This window comes from Perognathus longimembris, chromosome 1 (assembly GCF_023159225.1).
Source record: "Perognathus longimembris pacificus isolate PPM17 chromosome 1, ASM2315922v1, whole genome shotgun sequence".
In the NCBI taxonomy this organism is placed as follows: domain Eukaryota; kingdom Metazoa; phylum Chordata; class Mammalia; order Rodentia; family Heteromyidae; genus Perognathus; species Perognathus longimembris.
Window position 1 is genome coordinate 162,745,914 of NC_063161.1, and position 12,943 is coordinate 162,758,856.

Here is a 12,943-nt window from a genome sequence, read left to right on the forward strand (position 1 = left end):
TTGACTGATTGTGGGCTGTCACCTGTACATCTTTCCAGTGAGCTAAAGTCAAGTCCAGGGGAGAGGAAGGAATGTTGCCCATCATCTGTTTGTCAGTCAGGCACAGCACAAGAAAGAAACACACAAAAATAATCACAGGCACTAAGACCAGACAACACAGACAGACTTAGGGAGCCACAGCTTACAGGTTCGACTGTCTCTCTCCTGCCCCTGTGAGGGGGCAGACCACACAGTCTCACTGTGTCTCTCCTGCCCCTGTGAGGGGGCAGACCACACAGTCTCACTGAGTCTCCTGCCCTTGTGAGGGGGCAGACCACACAGTCTTGACGCTCTCTCTCTCCCGTTCCTGTGTAGGAGTGGACCAGACAACCCCAAATATAGAGTGGACTAGATGGACGCCCGTTAGAAGGGCCTCCCGGTCCAGTCCTGAAGGTTCAGGGTGGTAGTGGGAAGCCTGAGCCCCCTGTGGAGGGCTTGAGGTGTTCCCCAAGTCCCCCAGGACTGCCCATACGAGCGTGTCCACTCCGGCTGGTCCTTCACTACCTACAGGTTCAGATTCAAGCGGCTGGCCTAAACAGAAAACAAAACTACAAATCACACAGACACAGACACACAGAATGAACTGCCCTATTTTCTTACCTTCGGAGTCTGGGGTCTCGGGGGTCTCTGGCGCCATCCTGGACGAAACCCCAAATGTGCCAAGTCGCAAGACCACCACCAAGAAGACCACTGAGACTCAGACATTTCGAAATGCAAAAGCAAGGCAAGGCTTTATTTAAGCGAGCTGCAACTTGGGCCTCGTCCTACCCACCGACACAGCAGAGGTTAGGAGGGAGCCCCGAGCTGTGATTACACAGGGTTTATAAAGGCAAAGAACAAGGTTACAACAATCAGGTGTTCAAGCAAGCAAGATTAGGACACAGGTACAAATCTGATTGGCTCAGGGTTCGACTCTAAAATGGGGTTCACGTGGTAAAATGGGGCCTGACTTCAAAGTCTGGCACTTCAAAAACAAGTACATTCCTGCTCTCTGAGCTCCTCATTTATATATATTCCTACATTTGGACGGAAGACAATGCCCAAGTAGAACAGGGTGAGGATTTATAGAAGTTCATTTTCATGGCCCTCACTGTCACCACTGAAATATTGTAAACCATGCTTAATGAAAACTGACACTACCTGCCCTGGAAGTTTCCTCTGGTAGACAGAACTCCCTGCTTAAGCCCCTTGATTTGTTTATTTGTTATGTTTTTGCTGCTAGTCCTGGGGTGTGGACTCAGGGCCTGAGTATTGTCCCTGGCTTCTTTTTGCTCAAGGCTAGCACTCTACCTCTTGAGCCACAGCACCACTTCCGGCTTTTTTCTATATATGTGGTGCTGAGGAATCGAACCCAGGGCTTCAGGTATATGAGGTGAGCACTTTACCACTAGTCCATATTCCCAGCCCCCATGCTTAAGCCCCTTGAGAAGTATGAGATCAAATATGATGTCACTAAGATGAAGGTGGTAATTCACTTGCCTATTTTGTTTGCTAAACCCCAAAAGGCTAGCAAGATGGAATAGTTGTGTTTGGCTTAATTTCAAGTAATGTATTTGTATTCTAGTTAGGTGGTAGGGAATATATTTCATCCTTATCCAGTGAGGTGGGGGATTTTTAAACTTTGATGTCACATACCAAGTTTGTGGCCTGGGCAATATACATACATACATACATACATACATACATACATACGTGTGTGTGTGTGTGTGTGTGTGTGTGTGTGTGTGTGTGTGTATAGCTTCTTTTTGCTCAAGGCTCCCACTCTTCCTCTTGAGCCACATCGCTATTTCTGGCTTTTTCTTTATATATGGTGCTGAGGAATCGAACCCATGGCTTCATGTATATGAGGCAAGTACTCTACTCTAGGCCATATTCCCAGCCTCCTGGGCAATAATTTTATATTCTTGTTCTGCTCTGATTGAAGAAAGGAATATTGTTGTATAGTTTTAATTGGGAAGGAATTAGAAAAGAAATTGTATAATTATTCTTAATAAAAAAAGCTGCTTTTGAATCCTATTTTTGTGTGTAAGAGGAGTATTTCTTTGATCCTTGTAAACACAACAGTGAGGGTAAATGAGGAACAAGAGGAACAATATGCTTATTAAAGATTAGTTGCATCACCACATCTGTGGTTTTTTTTAAATTTTATTTTTTGCTCTGAATCTCAAGGTGTTTTTTTCTTCCTTTTAGTTATTCAGTTTGGTGAATTACATTGATTGGTTTATTTGAATGTCAAGTGAACTCTGATTTGCTGAGATAAACTTCGTTTGTACTGTGTCTATTAACTTTATAGTGTATTTTTGGCTTTGGTTCATTAGAGTTTTGTTTAGAATGTTTGCATTTATATCTCTTAGGGCTATGGTTTTCTTTAAAATTCTTGTCTGCTTTTGACATCAGTGTAATGCTGACCTCAGAGAACAAAATAACGATTTTGTTAAAATTTGTCAGAAAAAAACAAAAAAAGGAAAGGCTAGGTGCTGGTGACTCAGGCCTGTAATCCCAGCTACTCAAGGAGCTGAGATCTGAGGATCAAGATTTGAAGCTAGTCTGAATAAGAAAGTCTGAGACTTTTCTTTTTGGGGGTGCCAGTCTTGGGGCTTGAACTCAGCTTGAGTACTGTCCTTGGCTTCTTTTTGCTCAAGGCTAGCACTCTACCACTTGAGTCACAGTGACACTTCCACCTTTTTCTGTGTATGTGGTACTGAGGAATGGAACTCAGGGCTTCATGCATGCTAGGTAAGCACTCTACCGCTAAGCCACATTCCCAGCCCAGTCTGACACTCTTATCTTCAGTTAACCACTAAAACAAAAAAAAGCTGGAAGCCAGGGTCTAGTGGCTCACACCTGTTATCCTAGCTACTCAGGAGGCTTAGATCTGAGGAACATGGTTGAAAGCCAGCCTGAGTAATAAAGTCTTTGCGACTCTTAGTCTCCAAAGAACCACTGGAAAAATGGAAGTGGAGCTGTGGTGGAGGGCTATCTTTGAGCCAAAATAGCTCAGGGATAGCCCCCAGGTCCTGGGTTAAAGCCTTACAACTGACCCCCCCCCCCCCAAGAAAAAAAAAGCTGGAAGTAGAGCTTGTGGTTCAAGGAGTAGAGCTTTATTTTGCCTTGAACAAAGAAAAGCTTAGGGACAAGTGCCCAGGTACTTAGTTCAAGTCCTAGTACCATCACCAAAAATATTTTGTAAAAAAAAAAATCTAAGTTCTTCAGTCTTTTTTCTATTTCATCACTTTTTAATAGGTTTATATTATTTTTCTTGATTTTTTTCCCCCCTGCAGTTTTGCAAGGAAGGGGTGTCAGCTCCAATCCACCCTCCAAGTTCTTTATTCTCCCTCATGAAGGTAGTACCTCTGCATTCTCATAACGACATTTTTTTTTTCTGTTTCTCTTAGGGTACTTTGTAATTTCCCTTTTGAGTATTTCTTTTCTAAAACTGTTTAGTTTTTTTAAAAATTGAGGATTGTATACTTTTATTTTCCTAGTCTTTTCATTAGCTTATATGAGTTATATGGGGAGTTCATTACACCTATACATGTTTATACTGTATTACAACCAATCGCCCCTCTATCACTCCTCCTGACCATCCTCCCCTGCAAGAAATAACCCCAAACACAGTTCTTTATTCCAGTTTTATAGTTGCAAGTAATCTGTTTTAACAGTTTTCAATCTCTTTCATTCTGCTCACAAGCTCACTTCTTCTACTAGTTCTCACTATCCGCAGCCTATTTCTTTCTCCCACCCCTACCAACCAACCTCTTGCATTAAGTTTCTTTTTTTTTTTTTTTTGGCCAGTCCTGGGCCTTGGACTCAGGGCCTGAGCACTGTCCCTGGCTTCTTCGCGCTCAAGGCTAGCACTCTGCCACTTGAGCCACAGCGCCGCTTCTGGCCGTTTTCTGTATATGTGGTGCTGGGGAATCGAACCTAGGGCCTCGTGTATCCGAGGCAGGCACTCTTGCCACTAGGCTATATCCCCAGCCCTGCATTAAGTTTCTTTATGTTGCTCTCATATATACTTAAAATGTATTTCAAATATTTTCCTCCCTCCTTTTCTCTCTCTCTCCTGTCTCTCTCTTTTTTAAATTAAAAAAATTTTTTTTTGCCAGTCCTGGGGCTTGAACTAAGGACCTGGGCACCGTCCTTGAGCTTCTTCTTCTTTTTTTTTCCTGAATAATTATTTATTGTCACAGTGATGTACAGAGGGGTTACAGTTTCATATGTAAGGCAGTGGGTACATTTCTTGTAGTTTGTTACCTCCTCCCTCATTTCCCCTTCCCCTCCCCTTTTCCCTTTTACCCCATGAGTGTTCAGTTGGTTTACACCAAATGGTTTTGTAAGTATTGCTTTTGGAGTCGTTTGTCTTTTTATCCTTAGTCTCTCGATTTTGATATTCCCTTTCCCTTTCCTAGTTCTAATACCAGTATATACAGTATCCAGGGTACTAAGATGAGATACGGTAGTAGTGTGGGGACAACCACAGGAAGAGGATACAAGAGGATCATCAACAACAACAAAAAAGCTACTGTTTCACATGGCACGTTGAAAATAATTACAACAGTGATACAACACTCGTTTCTATAACTTGGAGTTTATTTCACTTAGCATCATCTTACGTGTTCATAGGGCATAGCTATTGGGCTCTTGTGATCCTCTGCTGTGATTAGCCTAAACCTGAACTAATTATTCCCTATGAGGGAAACCATAAACCCAAGAAACATGGACTCTGTCCCCGAGCTTCTTTTGCTCAAGGCTTGCACTCGATCACTTGAGCCATAGTGTCACTTTGAGCCTTTTCTGTTTATGTGGTACTGAGGAATCAAACCCAGAGTTTGATGCATGCTAGGCAAGCACTCTACCACCAAGCCACATTCCCAGCCCTCCCTCCCTTCGTTTCTTCTTTCTTCCTTCTTTCCTCTGTCTGTCCATCTACCTGTCTTTTGGCTGTCTTTTTATCAAAGTGTGTTGCTTGGCTCTTGTTAAGGAAAAGAGTAACTGCTTTGTGATAAGGAAGGATTTTGGAAATGTAAGGTTTTGTCTTAAACTGGTTTCTTTTCAAGATGGAATTAACACATACCTCAGATTGTACAAGAAATAGCAGAGGCTGCTGGGTATATTTTAAGATTACTTGTGTATTGTTAACCTTATTTCAATACCATGTAAATACACTTCACTATGTAAATACATTTCATTCTGTTCAAACTAGCCAATCATGAACAGATTGTGAACCTTAGCGCAACCAACCAATCGAAGCAGAGAGGCGTGGGGCCTGCAATTAGGGATAAATGTGTGTGGGGAGGACATTGATTGGCAGTGCTGGGGAGGGGTTGGAGCCTGCCTGCTCTGTGTGCTTGCTTACTAGATTTTTGGCTAGCTGTGCACCCTCCTGCAGAAGTGAATTTTGCCTTGTGGAGATAATTCTTTATTTTTGTATTTATTGCTGTGATTTCTGTGGTTCTTGGAGAGCATATTTATAACACTCATCTTCAGATTTCAGCCCTCCTGACTGAGTAGCTAGGATTACAGACATTAGCCACTGAGCCTAGTTCAGAGTCTTCTTTTTTCCTCATCCCCAATTATCAACTGTTAGTCATCCTCCTCCTATTAATCATCATTTGTGCTGCTCTCATATAATGTTATATAATTACACACTTTTTTTGTCATTCTCTCCTTTTCTTTGTCAGTAATCTCATCTTTTGAGTAGATTCATGTTCTGTTAAACTATGTAAGGAACGAGATATATGGATATATAGTCACATATATATCCATATATATGTCCATGAGTATGAATGTCTTTTAGGTCTAATTTCCATATAGAAGTGAAAACATACAATATTTTGTTTTTTGAGCTTGATTTTTCTCACTTAATATGTTATCCTCTGGTTATACCTATTTTCCTACAAATGACACAATTTTATTTTCCTTTATGACTATGTAATATTTCATAGTATGTGTGGGTGTGTATCACATCTTTATCCAAATTCATTTGTTGTTGAGCACCTATTTCATTGTTTGGCTATTATGAACATTGTTGTGATAAGCTTGGGATATACAGGTGTCTTTCTCAATATATGCCTAATAGTGGTATGGCGAGGTTATAAGGAATCTCCTTTCAGCTTTTGAGGAATCTCATACTGATGTATACAGAGGCTGTAGTAATTTTCATTCTCACCAACAGTGTATGAGAGATCCTGCTTCCTACATCCTCTCTAGCATGTGTTGTTGTTTTCTTGATTGCTACCACTTTGAGTGGAGTGAGATAGAATTTTAGAGTGGTTTTGATTTGCATCTCCTTTAAGGCTGCTAATAAGCACATCTTCATATATCTATTAGCATTTGCATTTCTTCTTGTGAGAGTTCTCTGCTTAGCTCACTTGCCTATTTGTAGATAGGATTGCTTGTTCTCTTGCTGTTTAATTTTTCCAGTTCACTGTGTATTGTAGATATTAATATCCTTCATCTGTTGAATAGCTAGTAAAGATTTTCTCCCATTCTATGGGTTGTTTCTTGATCCTTATAATTGTTTCTTTTGGTATGCAGAAACTTTTTTGATGTTGTCCTATTTGTCATTTTTACTTCCATCTTCTGAACATTTGGAGCCCTATTCAGCAAAAATTTTCCTGTGCTTTCATTGTCCATAGCTTTTTTTCTACATTTTCCTATAGTAGACTTAAAATTTCAGATCTTATTTGAGCTTTTTGATCCAGCTGGAGTTAATTTTCATACAGGGTAAACGAAGTCCAGTTTTTGTCCAGTTAAATAGTATAGAATATCCAGAAATAAAACCATACACCTATATCATATTGTTATTGAATCTTTGTTTTTGTTGGAGAGAGGGTCAGTCTCATTATGTAGCTCCTGCTGACCTTGAATCCTCTATCTTTCTGCTTTTGCTTTTAAGTGCTGTTACAGTGGGTGTGAATTGCCATGTCCAACTTTTGTTACTATTAATTTCATTAAGTTGTGGTCAGAAAATATAATTTCTCTAGTTCCAGTAATTTTTTTTTTTTTTTTTTTTGGCCAGTCCTGGGCCTTGGACTCAGGGCCTGAGCACTGTCCCTGGCTTCTTCCCGCTCAAGGCTAGCACTCTGCCACTTGAGCCACAGCGCCGCTTCTGGCCGTTTTCTGTATATGTGGTGCTGGGGAATCGAACCTAGGGCCTCGTGTATCCGAGGCAGGCACTCTTGCCACTAGGCTATATCCTCAGCCCCTAGTTCCAGTAATTTTAAATTTATTGAGACTTATGACCTGTCAAAGTGCCTATCTGCTGACATTGGTAGAGATCCATGGGGGTAGGTTTGGTCAAATCTGTTAGTGGTGTAGGTCAGCTCTTTGTACCCTTGCTGAGTAACTTCTGGGGACTTGTTATATCATTTATATTTGAGAAGTGTTGAAATCATAGTTGGGGAATATTCAATTTCCATTAGCAATTATGATTCTTGTATTTTAAAGTTTCATTGTCATCATAAAATGACATTCTTTACTTATTGTAATCATTTTTTTTTTCTTTTTGGTGCTAGTCCTGGGGATTGAACTCAGGGCCTGGGTGTTGTTCCTGAGTTCTTTTTTGCTCAAAGCTAGCGCTGTACCACTTGAACCATAGCTCCACTTCCAGCTTTTTTGGGGGGTGTTTAATTGGATAAAGATTGTCCATAGACTTTCTTGGCCAGCTGGTTTTGAACCGTGATCCTAAGATCTCAATCTCTTGAGTAGTAGGAATACACAAGTAAGCCCTGGTATTAGGCTCATTGTAATAATTTTTTAACTCTGTAATCTACTTTGATATTAAAGTAGCATAGTCCCTTTAACTTAAAAAAAGAAAGTGTTGCTGGGGGCTGAGGACTCACACTTAAGGAGCACTGTTTGAAGCCAGCCTGGACTGGAAAGTCAATAAGACTCATCTCCAGTTAAGCATAAAAAAACTGGAAGTGGAGTTGTGGTTCAAGTGGTAGTGCTAACCTTGAGTACAAAAGTTCAGGCCCTGAGTTCAAGCCCCAAAATTCCTTATATCTGTGCTTTTCACTTTATATAGGTTTTTTTTTTTTTGTTGTTGTTGTTGTTGTTGATCATGGGGCTTGAACTATAGGGCCTGTCCCTGAGCTCTTTTGCTCAAGGCCAACACTCTTCTATTTTGAGCCACAGTTCTACTTCCTGTTTTCTGGTGGTTAATTGGAGATAAAAGTCTCACAGATTTTCCTGCCCAGGCTGGCTTTGAACCATGATTCTCAGATATTGGCTTTTTGAGTAGGTAGGATTACAGGCATGAGCCACAGCACCTGGCCATGTAGGTTTTTTTTCTTTTTTAAAAAATATCTACAGTTGTCTCTGCCTTTCAGCTTGAGTTTTACACCCTTTACATGCTTCTTAGCATTTTTATTTCCTTTTTAGTGGATTGCTTTTTGTAGCATTTTCTCACACTTGGTCTTTTTGGGGGAGGGGGATTTGGGGGGAGTGTTTTAACTCAAGGCCTTGTGCTTGCTTGCTAGGCAACATTAGTCCTGACCTTGTCCCACACTTTTGCCCTAGCTGGTCTCAGACCATAAATTTTCTACTTGTTCCTCCCCAAATAGCTGGGACCATAGGCATGTATTGCAATGCTTGACCTGTTTGCCTTGCCTTGGTACTGAGGTTTGAACTTAGAGCCCTGTACTTGCTAGGCGTGTATTTTATCACTTGAGCCATGCTCCCTGTCATTTTGGCTTTTTTAAAAAAACCTTTTTCCTATTTTTTCTCCAGTTTACACTTTTCCTCTAATTTACCTTTTGCCCAAAGCTGAGATGACATTGTGTGTGCGTGCACGTGTGCGCATGTGCTCATGCACACTTCATACCCAGATTTTTATTGAGTTACAGTCTTAAGAACATTTTACCCAGGCTGGCCTCAAACTGAGATCCTTCTGATCTCACCCTTCCAAGAACCTTATGTTACAGGTCCAAACCACTATTCCTGGCTCTGGATTATTTTTGAGTTAGGATTCTACTAATATTTTGCTCTGGTCAATATCCTTTGTCTGTCTGCCTTCTAAATTACTGGGATTACTGGTGTCTGTCACCATTCCCAGCCATATCCCCTTTCCATCTCTGGTTTCTGCCTTGTTGACTAAAGCAGTTATTTATATCTAGGTATTATATCCCTTACTAGCTTTAGAAATTGCTGTTGTATCATCTCACATTGTCTATGCTCCTTGTGAAGTAGAAGTCTGTAATTCCTACTTAAATGGAGTTTTCTTTTTCTTGCTGGATGACTCATTCTTTTTATGTTTACTAATTTCTCCTTTTATGGATCATGTCTGTCCTCTGCACTTTTCTCTATGAACTTTGAGATCTCCAGACTATCCTATACAATACTCGCTGTCTGCCAAGACTGGCATGTATGAACTTCATCTCATGGTTGCTCCCTGTGGACCTAATGCACCTTTGACCTTTGTGCTCAGCTCTCTTCACTGGTGCTGATACCAAATCCACTGTTGTCTGTGGATATAGGCTGTTCCAGGATTTTGTTTCCTTTTACTATTCTTTTTCATGATGTACTTTCTATTTGTGGTAATTTATTCTTCTTGATAGATTTTATGCTAATGCCATGAAGTTCCTCAATATATGAATTAAAATTCTGATTAGACTATCAGTGATTTATAGATTTACTTTGAGGGCATTTGACATCTTTGTGATTTTTGTCATCCCATTCCAGGGCATGAAATACCTTTAACTTTTTTTTTTTTCTTTCAGCTCTTAGACTTTACATAATTTTGGCTGATTTAAAAGAAAATGTCCTTTGTGTAGCTGAGTGCAGGTAGCTTATGCCTGTAATCTTAGCTACACAGGAGTTTGATCCGAGGATTATGGTTTCAAAGAAAACCCAATTAACCACATTAATTAAACTATGGCTAAGTTGTAGAGTGCTAAGCCTTGAGTAAAAATGTTCAGGAACAGCACCTAGGCCTGAGTTTAAGCCCTAGTACTGGCACTCACACATACAGAGAAAAAAGACATTGGTGTTTAAAATTTTTTTTCTGCTTTCTTGAATAACACCTCATTTTTCCCTCCCATATTTTCTAGTTAATATTGTTGTAGAGAAATGACCTTAAATTTATAATTTTTTGTTTACTATGTTTAGGATGTATGGATGTATGTATGTCAGTTGTGGGGCTTGAAGCCTGGGCCCGGATGCTGTTACTGAGCTCTTAGCTCAAGGCTAGTGCTCTACCACTTGAGCCACAGTGCCAGTTGTTTTTTCTGGTGGTTAATTGAAGATAAGAGTCTCAGAGAAAGGACTTTCCTACCTGGGTTGGCTTTGACCTGTGATCCTCAGACCTCAGCCTCCTAGGTAGCTAGGATTACACAGGCATGAGCCACTGGTACCTAGCTTGTTTAGGTTTTGGGTTTTTTTTTTTTTTTTTTTTTTTTTTGCGTCAGTCCTTGGGCTTGGGACTCAGGGCCTGAGCACTGTCCTTGGCTTCTTTTTGCTCAAGACTATCACTCTACCTCTTGAACCACAGCACCACTTCTGGCCTTTTCTGTTATGTGGTGCTGAGGAATTGAAACCAGGGCTTCATGCATGTTAGGCAAGCACTCTACCACTAAGCCACATTCCCAGCTCCTTGTTTGGGATTTTTAAACCCATGCATATGCTAGGGAAGCCCTCTACCCACAGCCCTGTAACTTTTGATTTCGAATGTAGTAGTCCGATATGTTCTTAAAGAAAAAATTTTTTTTGTGCTCTGGTCCTGAGGCTTGAACTGAGGACCTGAGCACTGTCGCTTGGCTTTTATCCCCGCGCCCCGCCCCCTGCCAGGGCTTCATGTATATGAGGCGAGCATTTTACCACTAGGCCATATTCCCAGCCCTGAACTGCAATTTTTACAGATGCAAGTCACTAGGACCTGGCTTGTTCTTGTGTTTTGATCACTGATTGGTTTTGTTTTTAAAGTTGGATAACAGATTATGTCACGAGCAGGTCACAGCACCTTTTGTCTCATTATTGCCAACCCAGAGGTGGATAAGAATGTTTCATTCCTTGATGGAGATGGGTCATACTCATGACTTCTGGATTGAAAAACCTTTGTATAACTACTAAATAAAAAGAGAGAGAGAGAGATTTGTCCCCTTTGTATTTCTCTTCTTTCTGTGAAATCATTCACTACTCCTTTTGTCCTAAACACTAGAGCTATTAACGAATCTTGCTTTTGTGTGTGTGCTGGTCTGGGGCTTGAACTCAGGGCCTGAGCACTGTCTCTGAGCTTTTGTGCTCAAGGCTAGTGCTTGTACCACTTGAACTATAGCTCTATTTCCATATTTTTGCCAGTTAACTGGAGAGATAAGTCTCATGGGGTTGGGAATAATAGCTTGATAGAATGCTTGCCTAGCATGCATGAAGCCCTGGGTTCGATTCCTCAGTACCACACAAACAGAAAAGCCAGAAGTGATGCTGTGGTTCAAGTGTTAGAGTGCTAACCTTGAGCAAAAGAAGCTCAAGAGACAGTACTCAGGCCCTGAGTTCAAGCCCCAGGACTGGCAAAAAAAAATTCTCACAGACTTCCCTGCTGAGGCTGTCTTCATACATGATTTTCAGATCTCAGCATCCTGAGTAGCTAGAATTATAGGAGTAGGCCACCAGTACCTGGTGAATGTTTCTTTCTTTCTTTTTTTTTAATATACAACCAGTTGGACATTTCATTTTTCTTTTTGCCAGTCCTGGGGCTTGAACTCAGGGCTTGAGCACTGTCCCTGGCTTCTTTTTGCTCAAGGCTAACACTCTACTACTTGAGCCACAGCACAATTTCCCGCCTTTTCTGTTTATGTGGTTCTGAGGAATCGAACCCAGGGCTTCATGCATGCTAGCAAGCACTGTACTGCTAAGCCATATTCCCAGCCCCAGTTGGGCATTTCTAAGTATTTGCTGCAGAATTTTGTATATAGCTTTCTCCAAGTTAAGAAAATTTCTACTTTGCTAATGGTGTAATAGCAGTATATTTGTTCAGAAAGTATTTCACTCCTGTATACTAGGTCCTGTTTGTTTGCTCAGGGTACAGTAGTGAACAAAGCCCTGCCAGTCAAGTTCTTGGATTCTAGGAACAGAGGGATGTTAGCCTGTAGCCAGTATGATTAAACAATATAGTATGGCTGTGCACCAATGGCTCATGCCTACTCTGGAGGATTTGATTTGAGGATGTGGTTTGAAGCCAGCCCCATCATGAAAGTTTTAGAGACATTCTTATTTCCAGTCATTCACCAAAAAGCCAGATATAGGGCTATAGCTCAAGTGGTAGAAAGCTAGCCTTGAGCACAAAGCTCAGGGATAGCACCCAGCCCTGAGTTCAAGCCTTAAGACACACACACACACACACACACACACACACACACACACACACACACACACAAATATGTTAGATGATAAGTGCAATGAAAAGTTAAGCCAAGGATAGGTGGTGAGTGTAGAGCAATTGGCAGATGCTCTTCCTGCCTCCAGAGTTGTGACCATGAGTTTTCTGCATCAGCCCATAAGGGGTTGAACACATGTTATATGCATGTCTTGCTGTGACTGTCTTGAACCTAATTTTTGAGTTATTAAAAGTAGTGTGGCTTCCAAAAGGACACACAGGAGTGGCTCAAGTGAGGGGAAGGAGAGAGGGAAAAGAGAGAAAAGAGGGGAGAGAGGGGAAAGAATGCAGATCGTAGGTGGACTGAAATTTGACCCTCTTTTTCTTGTATCCTGTTTGTTCATGTGAAGCTGCTTCTGGAACCTTGCTTTATTATCTCTGGCACTCAGGCTTTTCTGATAGGAGTGACACCTTAAGCTTAAACATGCACTCATGTTTAAGAGATAACCTTGTAATTTATCTGTTTGAACTTAAGTATTGGTTTATATGTGAAATAATATATGGATTTCTGTAGGCAGGATTAAAAAAAAA

At 41.0% G+C, this 12,943-nt stretch overlaps 1 protein-coding gene across 13 annotated transcripts in view; it reads left to right on the top strand.

The window, feature by feature from the left end:
* Ehmt1 (euchromatic histone lysine methyltransferase 1) overlaps positions 1-12,943 on the top strand; it is a 142,232-nt gene that overhangs the window by 42,640 nt on the left and 86,649 nt on the right. The window lies entirely within an intron of this gene.